The sequence below is a fragment of the Lepidochelys kempii genome, chromosome 4, assembly GCF_965140285.1.
Source record: "Lepidochelys kempii isolate rLepKem1 chromosome 4, rLepKem1.hap1, whole genome shotgun sequence".
NCBI lineage: Eukaryota > Metazoa > Chordata > Testudines > Cheloniidae > Lepidochelys > Lepidochelys kempii.
In genome coordinates this window covers 16,677,482-16,686,161 of record NC_136383.1, presented here as the reverse complement: position 1 = coordinate 16,686,161, position 8,680 = coordinate 16,677,482, and the positions used below count along the sequence as shown (strand labels likewise).

General features: G+C 48.9%; 1 protein-coding gene across 5 annotated transcripts in view; it reads left to right on the top strand.

The window, feature by feature from the left end:
- Positions 1 to 2,591: 2,591 nt before the first annotated feature.
- The window catches only part of LIN54 (lin-54 DREAM MuvB core complex component), a 63,475-nt gene continuing 57,386 nt past the window's right edge, over positions 2,592 to 8,680 (top strand). For 3 of the 5 annotated variants that reach the window (XM_073340517.2, XM_073340518.2, XM_073340513.2), the window contains exon 1: positions 7,044 to 7,328. The gene's annotated coding sequence lies outside the window, so the exon portion shown is untranslated. The other 2 variants (XM_073340514.2, XM_073340516.1) reach the window with 2 other exon arrangements.

The following is an 8,680-nucleotide window of genomic DNA, read 5'->3' as shown; positions in this document are numbered from 1 at the left end:
TCCCTTTGTATCATAGAGGAGCGACGGCTAGAGTGGCCCCTGTCCCTGCGAGAAGGGTCACATGACCCTCTTCCCCTCTGCAGAGCGCCGCCTGCTGCCAGCCAGGTGCAGCCTCTCCGGGACGCGCGATGCCAAGCGCGCGGCCTGCCGAGGAGGCTGGAGTGGGTTCTCACACTGACCCGGGGCGGGGGACTACGCGAGAGGAGGCAGCAGAGCCTCTACTTGGGAGGGGACCCTCAGCCCCCTTCTCCCTCTCCGGGTCCAGGACTACTGGCTCTGAGCTATTTCTTCCTCCCGGCCCCACCCCACTTGGCAGGAGGGGGTCAGTCCAAGAGTTGCACGCCCTGGTTCAGCTGCTGGGCCTGGAAAAGCAGGGTCTCCTGTCTAATGCACTCATATGGACCAGAGGGGGGAAGGGGTGAGTTGTCTCCTTCTCATGGTGTCGCTCTGTCAGTAAAGGAAGGACTCAGGGCCAGGGCCTGATTAGTGGAACATGTTATAGCTCTCAAGTATCGGGGTAACCGTGTTAGTCTGTATCCACACAAACAGTCTGGTGGCACCTTAAAGACTAACAGATTTATTTGGGCATAAACTTTTGTGGGTAAAAAAACACGAAAAAAGTGTGAGGGTGAGAAAACCTGGATTTGTGCTGGAAATGGCCCAACTTGATGATCACTTTAGATAAGCTATTACCAGCAGGACAGTGGGGTGGGAGGAGGTATTGGTTCATATTCTCTGTGTATATATAAAGTCTGCTGCAGTTTCCACGGTATGCATCCGATGAAGTGAGCTGTAGCTCACGAAAGCTCATGCTCAAATAAATTGGTTAGTCTCTAAGGTGCCACAAGTACTCCTTTTCTTTTTCCAAATAAATCTGTTAGTCTTTAAGGTGCCACTGGACTCCTTGATGTTATAACTCTGTTTCCTTCCAAACTGTTTTGCTGGTCAGCTCTGTTTCATGCTAGTCTAAGCATGTCTATCATACAGATGTTATTATCAGAAGATTTCAGACATTGCAGTATTTATTTTCCTTTTCTAATTTTTTTTGTATAGAGTTTATGATAGATGGAAAAGGAGACTAATAATCATACTTTCCCTATTTTACCAATGTGTAATTGAGGTCCAACTTCAGAAGAGCTGAGCCCCCACCTCTCCATTTATTTTAATAGAAGTAGAGTGCTGGGTGCTCCATTGATTTAAATGGGTGACAACACGTAGGCCAAGGGCTGCCCACAGGCAGTTGTTTTCAGGATTGGGCTTCAGCTGGGATCAAGAAAATAGACTGAGTTTATTTTTTTACTCATTCACTAACACTTGGGTGACAAACACTGCAGAGAAATGTTTTAATGGAGACAAAAACAATATATCAATTAGGTTATATCGTTTCAGCTAGGATTTCACTACATTTTAAATTTGTACAGTTACACACTTAAAACTTAGGAAATGTCAAAGTTGCACAAGCAACCTTAACCATTTCACTCTCTCCACTACAATAATTAATGACATGGTCATATGCTATTTCTAAAATATCATACTTTCCCCCGTAAACTTTAATGTTTATTTTGTATGATGTACAGTGAAGAATGCTCTACAGCAGCCATTTCACATTTTCCCCTTTGTGTGTATGTATATATGGTTTTCATGGTCTCTTTTGTCAGTTAAATGCAGATCAAATGGGCAAGAGAAAGTATTGCTCCTGGTTCAAGTCTTCTGAATTAACTCCAATTTTCTCACTCTTGTGCTTTACTGTGGAAATTTCTAGGGTGTGGAGGTGGAAAGCCATTAGTCTCAAAGCTGTGAAGCAAGGTAAATTGTGCTGTAGCATATTTAGCAAATCACAATGCAAACGACAGAGGAGGTGAGAAAAATGCATTCACTGCCTTATAAGTTATTGAATGTTTAGAGTGGAGAGGGAAATTCCCTTGTTTGCCCATACCCTACAAATAAGTGGAGCGTACCTATGATACAGAAGCTGAACAAAATAAGTACATTTCCTTTGCAAGAGCGTGGAGGCCCATGAAAAAACGGCATAGCACCTCAGTACCTCGCACTTGCATAACACCCTTCCTCGAAAGAGGCTCACCCAGTGCTTACAAGGCTGTTACCCCATTTTATAGATGCAGAACCAGACTGCGGAACTACCATCTTTTTTTTAAACCATGTTTTGACTTAAACAGTTCCTCTGCCGAGCTGTGGCATCAGCGACGGCAGCAGTACAGCAGAGCGTGCTAGGAGCGGAGGTGACCGGCGTGAAGGCACTACAAGGCACCGCCACTGCCAGGGCTCTCCCCGCGGGTAGCCACCCAGTGCACACGTAGCGGCGCCATGCACACCTGGCAGCCAAACTCCGCCCTAAGTCTCCCAGCCCGGCCCTGGCCTGCCCCCGGCTTCCCCTCCCACGCAGCGCGGTCGCTCGCCCGGCCTTGGGGTGCAGCGGCACGTGATGGGGTCACGAGCCGACGCGATGCGGTCACGCATCCGGAAGCGCCTTGCGCCGCGGCAGGCAGGAAGGAAGCGCCGGGCATACAAGGGGGAGGGGAGGAGGAGGAGGAGGAGTTGCGCTCGCGCGCTTGCTTGGTGACGCGAAGTCGGTTGCCAGGGTGTCGCTGCGCATTATTATGGGATGTGGCGGTGGAATGGCGATGGGCGCGTGATTTTGAACAAACACGGAACCTGTCCCTGGTGCTGCCGCTGCTGAGAGCGGAGCGCGAGCCCAGGGGGGGAGGAGGAGGGAGCAGCCGCGGCGCGAGCCCGGGGGAGGGGGGAGCGCGAGCCCGGTGAGTGTGAGCGCGGGGGGGCCCCTGCGGGGTGGGGAGGAAGGGAGGGCGCACCAGCCGGAGGGGGAGGGGGTGCCAGGGGGAGCCCAGCGTGTCGCCCTCCGTAGCGCCGCCCAGGCCACCCACCCCGCGGGGCGCCGGGCGGGGGGCTCGCCCGCGCCTTGGCAACAGGGACAGGCCGGGGCGGGGGGCGCTCCCCGCTGTCGCCGCCTGGGCGCCTCTCCCCGGACGGCAGCGCTGTGCGGGCCGCCCCCTGTCAGCGGCCCGCCACACCGGGCGGGCGGCACAGGCCCGGCCAGCGCCGCGGCGCAGCCCCGCGTTGCCTCTCCTGGCCGGCCTGCGCACTCAGCGCGTCGGGCCCGGCACCTCCGGCGGGCAGGGGCTGGGGCGTCCCACCCCCCCAGCTCTTCCCCCGGCCCTGCGTGGGCAGCAGGGGGCTCGATGGGCGGCCTCCGTGCTGGGATCGGGGCGCAACGACCCGGAGAGGCTGCCGGCCTCTGACCCCTGCGCTGGCAGGGGAGGCTGCTGGGCCGGAGCTGTGCCCCGGCAGCGGGTTGGCGCCCGCCACGGTGACCACTGACTGGGGCATGTGCCGTGGTGTGGGTTTAGTTACTCCTTGTCCGTTTGTTACTGTAAATAAACAGTTTCCAGAGACACCGCAGGTGCTGAAAGTGAAAAATAAAATCATTTGATATGTGTGACTGTTTAATTGTTATGACAAATATGTTGGCATTTTATAGTAACTTGTAGAATAACTAGTAGCTTTATTTATGTCGCTCTGTTAACCATAGACAATTTTAAGGAATTCAAGAGTTCAAAAGAACTGAGATTTACTGTGAGATGGGGTTTTTTTGAGCAAAGATCAAAAGGAGAGAAAAACAGGACTAACAGTTTGGGGCTTTATTACATCAATCTCTTCTTAAAAAAAAAAAAAAAATCAAATCCATTAATGTACATGGGATTTTCACTTCCCCTGCATGCCACAATGTATAAATAAGGAAGTTTATACATGGGGCAGTGTAGAGTAGAAATAAATAATGAATCATTGCAAAAGTTCATTTTAGATATGCATCTCTGAAGTGCAAAATGGTATGCCACATCTCAAATTGTCAGCTCCTTCTTTATTATGGTAGTGTTTTTCTAATTTGAGAATAGTAAAAACAATGGCAACACTATGGGAAGATGAATCTATAGACATTTTTTAGATAATGGCTGAAATTAGGTCAAATTTATAACTGGAAATTAAATAGGTAAATGCAGTGACTTGCCTGAAACTGGTGTACCTGACAACACCCTCCTATTCAAAGAGGAGAGGAGGTTCTCTGCTCACTCAGTGTTGAAGCCCTGATAATATTCCTTCACCTTTGTAGCCTCACTTTTGCATGGTTTGGGGACCCTTTGCGGGGGTGGGGGGGAATAGCTTCTAAGTATTGCTGAGCATTCCTGCCTTGGGGTTGAGTATTCTGCTCCATAGTACCATTATATTTGCCTTAATTTCTGAGGTATTGATAATTTGGCTGTTTAGTTTTCCTTTGAGTTGTAACTTTGTCCAGGAGTTCTGTGCCAGTTTTATAGCTGCTGGCACATTCCTCCCCACTTCTCAAAAAGAAGAAAATATAAACCAGTTGGAATCAGATGCAACAGTACTTGTGTCACTTCGCATGTTCCGTGTCTACCATATGTTGGGTTGGGAAGGAATTTTCCCAAGTCAGATTGCCAGTGACCTTGCAGGTTTTTCACTTTCTGCTGTAGTATGGGTACAGGTCACTTGATCCAAATTATCTGGGTATATCTCACTTAATCAGTTCCCTGCTATTGTAGGTGCCTTGAGCATTGGTGCACCTCAGTCCCTCTTATCCTGTGCCTGTGTTACATACGTGTAGGACTTGTCTACACTACAAAAAAAAGTCAACCTAAGTTAGGTCAAAATACAGCAATCGCAGTAATTACTGTGATGGTTCATGTCCATTATATGCCTCCTCTGTCAGTGGTGTGCATCCTCACCAGGAGGCTTCCACTGATAACTTTAGGTTTCAGAGTAGCAGCCGTGTTAGTCTGTATTTGCAAAAAGAAAAGGAGTACTTGTGGCACCTTAGAGACAAACAAATTTATTTGAGCATAAGCTTCCGTGAGCTACAGTGCACATCATTGGATGCATTCAATGGAAAATACAGTGGGGAGATTTATATATAGAGAGAACATGAAACAATGGGTGTTACCACTTAAGATGAGCTATTACCAGCAGGAGAGCAGGGGGTGGGGTGGGGTGGGGTGGGTGGGGGGGACGGGATCTTTTGTAGTGATAATCAAGGTGGGCCATTTCCAGCCGTTGACAAGAACATCTGAGGAACAGTGGGGGGTGGGCTGGGGGAAATAAACATGGGGAAATAGTTTTACTTTGTGTAATGACCCATCCACTCCCACTCTCTATTCAAGCCTAAGTTAATTGTATCCAGTTTGCAAATTAATTCCAAATTCAGCAGTCTCTCGTTGGAGTCTGTTTTTGAAGTTTTTTTGTGTCCATTTATTCTTTTACGTAGAGACTGTCCAGTTTGACCAATGTACATGGCAGAGGGGCATTGCTGGCACATGATGGCATGTATCACAGTGGTAGATGTGCAGGTGAACGAGCCTCTGGTAGTGTGGCTGATGTGATTAGGCCCAATGATGGTGTTCCCTGAATAGATCTGTGGACACAGTTGGCAACGGGCTTTGTTGCAAGGACAGGTTCCTGGGTTAGTGGTTCTGTTGTGTGGTTGGTGGTGAGTATTTGTTTCAGGATGGGGGGCTGTCTGTAAGCAAGGACTGGCCTGTCTCCCAAGATCTGTGAGAGTGATGGGTTGTCCTTCAGGATAGGTTGTAGATCCTTGATGATAACTCTGTGGCCTAGAGCCCCCACCCAGGTGGAGAGCCAACAGGCAATGTCAGTAATGTAATGTCTGTGCAGACATCGTGTTGCCCTAACTGCATCGATCTAAGCTCTACGCTGCTCATGGAGGTGAAGTTAATAGTTCGGTGTAATGGGTGACATACATTCGCAGTAGCAACGTTCTAGTGTAGACACTTACAAAGTTAGGTTGATGTAAACTGCCTTATGTTGACCTAACTGTACTGCAGACCAACCCTTAGTTTCTTGTATGCTGTAATATTTTAGTCTAATTTGGGTTGTTCGGTTTAGTGTGTGGGCAGCCTATGATATACTGGAGGTCAGAATAGGTGATCTGATGGTTCCCTCTGGGCTTAAACTCTATGACTTTGAAGGATCTTGTATGTTGGTCACTTCTTGTCTGAAATAGGGGCAGTCCTAGAATTCTTGGCCTGAGAGTAATTAATTTTTTTATTCATACTTCTTGTTGTGCTCTAACTAAAAACATACGCCTATTAAAATAATATTTTGTAGGCATGTTTTTTCACAAGACTGATATTTCCTGATACATTTTATAAAATGGCCCTGATGTTTTAGAAGTGTTGAATGGAAAAAACAAAACAGATAGTTGGATACCATGGTACAGTAGTCTACTGTCAGAATGGGTCACTTTCTGTTACTTTGTACTTCCATACAATCATCTAGAATTTTAACTTTTGGGGAGGGATCTTAATTTAATCAGCTGTGAAGTTTTCAAAATGAAAACAACTCCAACAAATGTAACCTGCAGTCAAATATTTCCCCTTTCCCTAAGTGTCAAAATCTTTGGCTGAGCTCTGCTATTTTTCTGCCATCTTTTTATTTTTGTCATGAGCTATGCGTGTTGGCCAAGGTGCCGCCAGGTTGGTTCTCTGATTCACAGGTGCTAGGAGAGATTCAGGGTGAGGCGTGTTGTTCAGGAACTCACGCAGCAAGGCATGCAGCTGTCTCACGGTCAGCCCGTACAGCGGCTTGTGTTCTTGCCCTTGTGCTAGTTACAGGCGTCGCATCCCGGTAATAACTTGTATTTCTAAAACTCCTACCTCTTCCCCTTCCCCCATTTGGTGTCTGTCACTCACTTCCTTGTCACTCACGAGCAACTCTCCGCCCCTTTCTCCCTGGGCGGAGGGCGGAGGGCTGGTGGGGGGCTAGGGGGATGGGGTGGGAGGAGCGCTGCCCCCGCCCCCGCCCTGTCCTGGCCCCTGCTGCCGGGACCCTCCGCGCTCCCCGGCCCGGCGCGGGGCATAACGGCGGGGGGCGGGGCGGGGCTCCCGGGGGGCGGGGCGGGGCGGGCGGGGCTCCCGGGGGCGGGGGCCGCGCTTGGTGCCGAGCTGGGATGCGATGGTGATGACGAGGTGAAAATGGCGGATCTTTCGAAATCCAATCCCGGCCCCTGACATACCAGCCTCGGCAGCAAAACAGCCCCAGCGGCTTCCCCCCCCCCTCCGCCTGCCGCTGCCAGAGGCCGGCCGGCCGGCCGGCCGCCCCCGGCCCCTCGTGCTCCGGGACCAGCCGCCGAGCCCCTCCCTGCCCAGCCGGAGCTTGGCTTCCTGCCGCCGCTTCGCCTGAGCGGTGAGACACCCCCCGCTCCGCCCCGCAGCGGCTGGGGCTTGTGCCCTGGGGACGGGGCTGGCCTGGCCGGAAAGGTAATGAGAGCAGGGACTCCTGCTCGGGCGGTGCAGGGGGGAGAGAACTGGGAGCTGCTGCTCAGGCCTAACCCACCTCCCAAGGACTGAGCTTCTGCTTGACCTGTGCAGTGGTATCTAAGGGGGTTCCAACAAATGACTCGGTGTGTCATCCCCTACAACCTGCCTTGAGACAACAGGGTGCCTCGTGCAGGGAGAAAGAAATATGACTCATTGTGCCAGCTTTATTTATTTATAGATATAAAAATAAAGGATGGGGGGTGTATATTAAAGTACTTGTGGGGATATTAGGGCTTTAAAAATAATAAGCAATTGCTTTCTCTGAAGGGGGTGTCACTGATATTCATCCTGGGTGGACTGCGATAGAGACTAAAATCCTTTTATAAAGTCTGGCTGCTCCTAGGATTGCTGTGATCATCAAATACTATTTATATAGTGCAGTTGATCTTTAAAGCCCTAGTCAAGCACCTGCGCACAATGTGCATCCCCTTTACCAGGTGTAAAAGGCCAGTGAGATAGTATTATGGCACCATACTGTTTGTATCAGTATTTCTCACTGTTTGTTTTTTAAAAAAACAAGTGGTTTTGTTGATACACCACTGTTCTGAAAGAATAACATCTATTAAAGTTGTGAATGAGGTTAATGATACAAAGTAACTGTCAGGGTTATAATCTGGTGTTTAGTCACCACAGGTTTATGCTGAGGTTCAACAGAAATTCCTAGTCAACATCAAAATATATCATCCATATTGTAGAGATAGCAAAGAGAGACACTCACAGACAAGGTGGGTGAGATAATATTTTTTGTCTCTAATATCATAGGACCAGTACAGCTACCCCACTGCATACAGATAGCATATGGCATTTTTGTTCAAGATCTGTTCACTTTGCCATATTTAGAGTTAGGAGTCATGTTGTAGCATTGTTTGGTTTTGCTTCTGTAGGTGGTACCTAGCTGGGTTAGAGCCACCCTTCCAAGCTCTAGCAGAGATCCTGAGAGGTACTGAACAGGATTCCCATTGCTCAGAATTTATGAGGGGCACGCCCCAGAGTACAGTCCTACCTGGGTAGTATAAAATGTTTGGAGTTTTGTTATAAGAGTACACAGAGTATATTTGATAGTTCAGCCAGGCCCTTAGACCTCTTTTATTACCTGTTTCTATAACTTTCTGAAAAAAATTTGGGCTTAATTTTGTGCATTATTTAAATAGAATTCATCCTATTTTTTAAAAATCTCATACAGTAGAACCTTGGGCTCAGGAACGAAGGTTGTTTGTTGCTCTGAAATGTTCGCAACTCCGAACAAAATACTAGGGTTGTTCTTTCAAAAGTTTACAACTGCACATTGATTT